The sequence below is a fragment of the Tamandua tetradactyla genome, chromosome 17, assembly GCF_023851605.1.
Source record: "Tamandua tetradactyla isolate mTamTet1 chromosome 17, mTamTet1.pri, whole genome shotgun sequence".
Classification (NCBI taxonomy): domain Eukaryota; kingdom Metazoa; phylum Chordata; class Mammalia; order Pilosa; family Myrmecophagidae; genus Tamandua; species Tamandua tetradactyla.
This window is the reverse complement of record NC_135343.1, coordinates 48729710-48736182: the sequence shown is the minus strand read 5'-3', so window position 1 is coordinate 48736182 and position 6473 is coordinate 48729710. Positions and strand designations below refer to the sequence as shown.

Here is a 6473-nt window from a genome sequence, read left to right as displayed (position 1 = left end):
CTTTCTGTCACTTGATTCCTGCACCCCTGAATCCTGGCTCTGGGAGAGGCAGCACCATAGAGTTGATACTTATTTAGCACATATCCAACCTCCTGGAAAACACTGTCCCAGCCTTGCAAGCTATTGCCACCAAACTGATGCTATAATTGAGTCTTCATAAGGTCATTCCACCATTCTATCAACCTAGCTGATTTAGGAAGATGGGGAACATGGTAAATCCAGTGAATTCCATGAGCATGTGCCCATTCCCACACTTCATTTGCCATGAAGCAATGCTGTGTCTATAATGTGATGGTGGATAAGGCATTTTATAAGTCTATGGTTCGTAGTTTCAGCAGAAGTGCTGTGTGCAGGGAAGGCGTACTTCCTTGTCATTTTTCAATGGACTCATGAACAAAGGGGCATGGTTGTAGGGTTGGGGGTTATGGATGGGCTCAGCAACATGCACTTCCACTCACCAAGGCAGACTTGGCTACAGCCACTGCTGAATGGCCAAACTACCAGCAACAGAATAAAATGCTCAGTCCCCAATATGGCACCATTCCCTGAGGTGATCAGCCTGCTACCCGATGGCAGGTTGATAACATTGAATCACTTTTATCATGGATGGGGAAGCATTTTGCTTTGACTGAATAGACACATATTCTAGATATGGGTACGCCTTCCCTGCGCACAACACTTCTGCTAAAACTACGAACCAGGACTACTAATGACCCAGAGACTTCAGGCATGAAGGTTGGGGTCACTCCACCAGGCAAAGATCTACAGCCATGTGAGGTACTTGCTGAGGGTAAAGGGAAAATGGAACAGGTGGTGGAAGAAGGTAGTGATAAATATAAGCTATAACCATGTGACCAGTTACAGAAACAAGGATTATAATGATTATAAATATTTCTTCCTTGCTTTGACAGGAGTATGTTTGTATATATACATAAAGCAAGTATCTTTATTTTCTTCTCTTTCTTATCCCCAAATCATATGACATAGGTTGCATTAACTTCATGTCACAGCATTTAAGTTATAGGATATCAGGTTTAAGAGTGAACATTACTCAAGGACTCACACCCTATTCTGGGCAAAGTTAGTGTGTTTCTGGTTGTACACAGGACAGTTGAATTTTATTAGGTGAAAATTTGATTGCTATTGTTCTCATTTGGAGATTAAGTATGGTTTAAGAAAATATGTATAGCTGCTCAGTTAACAAGGGGTAAGCTGTGATTAGGTTCATGTGTCAACTTGGAAAGGTGATTGTGTCCAGTTATTTGGTCAAGCACTTGCCTGATTGTTACGGTGAGGATATTTCACAGATTTAAATCATCAGGAAGTTGATTGCATCTATGGTTGATTACATCTGCAGTCAATGAAGGAGATTGCCTGCAACAATGCTTACAGTTTTGAGGCATTATTCAGAAAGCTGCTGTTTCGGTTTACCAAAGCTGCCAAAATGCAAAATACCAGAAATGAACTAGCTTTTAACAATGGGGATTTATTAGCTTACAAATTACAATTCTAAGGCAGTGAAAATGTCCAAATTAAGGCATCAACAGGGGGATGCATTCTCTGAAGAAAGGTTCCTGTCATCTGGAACACTTCTGTCACATGGGAAGGCACATAGTGACATCTCCTGATCCTTCTCTCCTAGGTTTCATTGCTTTCAGCTTCTGGCATCAGTGACTTCCTCGTTCACCTTCTGGGGCTGTGTCCTTGTCTCTTAGCTTCTCTGAGCTCTCTGGGCTTTTTCTGTCATCTATTCTCTAATAAAGGACTCTAATAAAAGGATTAAGACCGACCTTGAATGGAGTGGGTCACATCTCAATTGAAATAACCTAACCAGAATGGCCCACCCACAACAGATCTGCATACACAAAAATGAATTAAAAGAACATAGCCTTTCTGGGGTACATAACAGCTTCAAACCAGCACAGCTGCTATCAACATTCTTATACTGGTCTCCCAGTAAACATACCTTTTTACTTTTCTTAATTTAATACTTGAGAGTGGGGTTGCTCAGTCATCTGTAAAGTGTATGTTTAGCTTTATAAGAAACTGCCAAACTGCTTTCCAAAGTGGCTGTATCATTTTGCATTGCCACCAGCAATGCATGAAATATCCAGTTGTTCCACATTCCCCCAGCACTTGGATTGTCAGGCTTTTTTTTTTTTTTTTTTTTAGCCATTCTAGTAAATGTGCAGCAAAATCTCATTGTGTTTTAATTGCATATCCTTAAATTACTAATGATGTTGAGCATTCTCCTATATGCTTATTTGTCACCTTTATCTCTTTGAATGTGAAGTATCTGTTCACATCTTTTGCCCATGTTTTATTTAGGTGGTTTGTATATTCGGGATACAAGTCCTTTATGAGATTTGTGTCTTGCAGATATTTTCTCCCAGTCTGTCTTGTCTTTTCCTTTTCTGAACTATCTTTTGAAGGGCCTTTTATTTCCCCCTAAGCTGATCCACCCTAGGATGTGGGTGGCCTTGCTTTGGAAAGATCCTGCCAACTACCACAACTTCCTTTTCTAACAGGAACCCTGCACAGATGGGTCAGGAGTAGGGTGTACTTCTGGGTGTCAGGAAGGCATTAGAATCGTATGCTCATTTGTGTGGGAACAATTAAAGGTTAGATTGACTTTGATGTGATGACTATTATTTCTGCTTCTGTTCTTGTCCCACAGAACCATTTCCAACACAGCAACCATTGTCACCCTGTTAAAATGTAAATTGGAGGGTGCATGGGTGGTTCAGTGGTAGAATGCTCGCCTTCCATTCAGGAGACCCAGGTTTGATTCCCAGACCATGCACCTAAAAAAAGAAAATGTAAGTCGGATCATGTTACCTTCCTAACAGCTGCCTCGTTAGTCTGAAAATGTGCCCCAGAGATGTACACCTCCTAACCTCCAGTACCTGTGAACATAGCACTTTATGTGGAGAAAGGCACTTTGACCAGGTGTGATTAAGTTAAGGCTCTTGAGATGGGGAGAGTATCCTGGATTATCAGGGTGGGCCAATGTAATCACAAAGGTGGGTCCTTCTAAGACAGAGGTAGACATGTTAGAGGCAGAGAAGAGGATACGAGCAAAAGCTGAGATTGGAACAATGCAGCTATAAGCCAAACAACGCCAGCAACCTCTCTCAAGCTAGAAGATGCAAGATGCAGATTCTACCCTGGGGCTTTGAGAAGGAACCAGCCTTGCCAACTCCCTCATTTTAGCCCCGCAAGACTCATTTTGGACTTTTGACCTCCAGAACTGGAAGGGAATAGATTCGTGCTGGGATAAACCACTAAATTTATGGTAATTTGCTACAGCAGCAACAAGATATACATTTCCAACCTGACTCACAATGGCTATGAGACTCTCTAAGAACTATCCTCCTAAAACCTCTCTGGCCTCATCTCCTGCAACTTTCTCCCTGTTCATTCTGCTTTAATCCCACTTGCCTCCTAGCTTCTCTGCCTCAGGACCTTTGCACCTGCTGTTTCTGTGCAGCCTTAAATATCTTCTTCAGTTTTACATATGGCTCCCTCCCTCACTTCCTTCAGGACTTTAATCCCACTCAGACCTTCCTAGGCCAGTCTGTATAAATTATAAACCCTACCCCCACCCCTCCCACACACTCCCCATTCTCCTTACCTGCTTTATTTTTCCTTTTATCTTTGAATTACCATATGTTTTATTTATTCATATCAATTATTAAGTACCCCCCCAAGAATGTAAACTCTATGAGGGCAAGAGTTTTTGTCTATTTTATTCACAGTCTATCCACAGTACTAGAATAATTACTGGCACTTATAAACATGTGTTAAATAAATGAATAAATAATGCATTAATTTTAGTTCAATTGCTCACTCTTTCCTCACCTGTTCTTTTTCTTTTATTCTTCTACCAGCATCTGGTTAAGAATTATGAGCCTGGAGAGATCACCCCTACATTCCTGTACACAACCTTGGGCAAGCCTCAGAGTCACGAGAGGGGGTGTTAAAACACACCCCACCCCAGGATTTCTGATTCAATGGGCCTGAGCTGGGTCAGGTGACCTGAAAGCTGTCAATATCTAGACTACACTTCAGGTGAAAGTGTCTCGATCAGGAAGTTGGACCATCTAGATACCTGGGGTTCTAAATCCACTGCTCAGTAACTGTCTGTGCTCAGCTTGTTTCCAGCTGAGGTCAGCTTTCATCTGTGTCCTTGCAGAATTGAACTTACCCTGCCCCTGCCTCAGATCCCGGCTTCAGCTACCCAGGACATGTCTATGATGGACTGGGGCAGGGGTGGGGGGCATTGGGTGGAATGACCAGGTCCTCAGGTCTGCTCCAGTTTAGGTTAAACTGGTTCACAGCCCCTCGAGCACTGGTCCTCTGCCATTATCCCTAGAGCCTTTTAGAGCCTCAGCTAGACTCTTAAATCCTTCCTTCTTCCCTTTCTTCCTCCCTGCCCTCTTTTCTCCCTTCTTTCCACCCTCCTTTCTTTTCCCTTCCCTTCCTTCCTTTCCCTACTTACTGACTAGAGTCCTGCCTTCACATCTTCATGGCTTTGCCCATTAGACTCTCCATGTCCATGGCCAGCTCAAGTCTAAAGAATAAGATTCGCTAGTCTCCAACAGCAGCAGCAGGCTCCAGAAGGCTCCAGGGACGCTTCATAGAACTGTGCCCGCCCAGGACACAGTGCAAGCAGAGGCCTGAAGCTTCTTGAGTAGCAGAAGCAGGGAGTGGATGGAAGTCTACCCAAGGTGAGAACTAGAATAGAGAGTTTGTGTTGGGGACCAGTGCCATCAGAGGGTTATGGGAGGAAAGAAGGATCAGTTGGAGGCAGAGGATTTCAAGCCTAGGAGACCAGATCTCTAAAGCCACGTTCCTACCAATTACAAAAGGTCTTGCAGTGGACATCAAATTTTCAGTACCAAGATAAGTGACTACTGTCTATTTCAGACCAATTCCTGGCATCTTTTTATCTTAACCTCTCCATCTGCTTGGCCTGAAGAGGCAGCCCTCTCTCAGATTCCCGCACAGGTGACAATCCCAGGATTCAAGTTTCATAACAGAAGATACACTGACTCCCCTTTGGGTGGTTTCGAGGATGTATCTTTTAATTCTGCACAATCTTATTTTATGTCAGTGGTTTGTTTTTCCAGGTGGAGTGTAAGTTTTTAAAGGCAAGAGCCACTGATATGGCATGGAGTAAAAATCAAATACTAGTTTAGGGATTTAGCTGACTTTTAATCTAAATTCTCTTCGCTTGTTTAATTCTCACTGCTTCAAATATTTCAATGAGATTTAGGCTGTGAAAGCTTAATGATTAGAATGGAATAATTGAAGTATTTTTGGATGAAGTGTTGAACGATGTCTATGGTAGACTTTAAAATACTCCAGGAAAAAGAAATTGGAGGGCTATGTGAACAAAAACAGCTGGGTGCTGGATTCAAAGGAATTTCACTGTGCTACTCTGTCTACATTTTAAGTGTGTTTTCAAATTTCCATAATAAAAAGAGCAAAAAAAAAAAAGCTAAAATAGAATAAGTCCTATAGACAGGCAAAACCTCTTTGGAATTCTCCTTCTGTTTTTAGGGTTGAAGCAGAATTGTTTAAATGCCCACATCCATGTATAAATTTGCCTCTTATGATGTCCTCTAGTCTAGTTCATTGGTTCTTTTTTTTTTCTTTATCTCTTTTATTACAGAAATTGTAGGCTTACAGAAAAACCATACAGAAAATACAGAATTTCCATATCACCCCCACCACACACACACACGCACTGTTTCCTATTATTAAGACTTTGCATTAGTGTGGTAACTTTGCATAATTGGTGAAAAATAGTATTACAATTATACTATTAACTGTAGTCCATGTTTTACATTCGGGTTCATTGTGTGGTACAGTCCTATGATTTTTTTTCAATTTTACTGTAGTAATATATATACAACCTAAAACTTCCTCTTTTAGTCACATTTGAATGTATAATTCAGTGGTGTTAATTACATTCACATTTTTTGTCACATTATCACCATCTATTAAAAGTTTGGTAACTTTCCCATAATTCTAAATGGAAACTCTGTATCAATTAAGCATTAACTTCCCATACCCTACCCCCTACTCTGGTCCCTGGTAACTTATATTTTAGTTTCTGACTCCATGAATTTGCTTATTCTAAGTATTTCATGCCAGTGAGATATTACAAAAATATGGACCGCTTCATGAATTTGTGTGTCATCCTTGTGCAGGGGCCACGCTAATCTCTGTATCATCTCAATTTTAGTACATGTGCTACTGAAGCAGGCATCTAGTTCAATGTTTCTCAAGTGTTAGTGTGCAAAAGAATTCCCAGACAGGGTGGGTACACAGATCCTGAACATTGGACATCATGGGCAAGTTCAGGGACTTCAAAAAGAATTTTGATAATGGGAGTTTTACATTAAAAGCTGACAGCCCGTTAACCTGGGATTTGGAGTATGGTTAAAGACCCTGAAAAGGGCTCC

General features: G+C 41.4%; 1 pseudogene; it reads right to left on the bottom strand.

The window, feature by feature from the left end:
• Positions 1-6173: 6173 nt before the first annotated feature.
• Positions 6174-6273, bottom strand: LOC143661789 (U6 spliceosomal RNA; annotated as a pseudogene).
• Between the last annotated feature and the right edge of the window lie 200 nt (positions 6274-6473).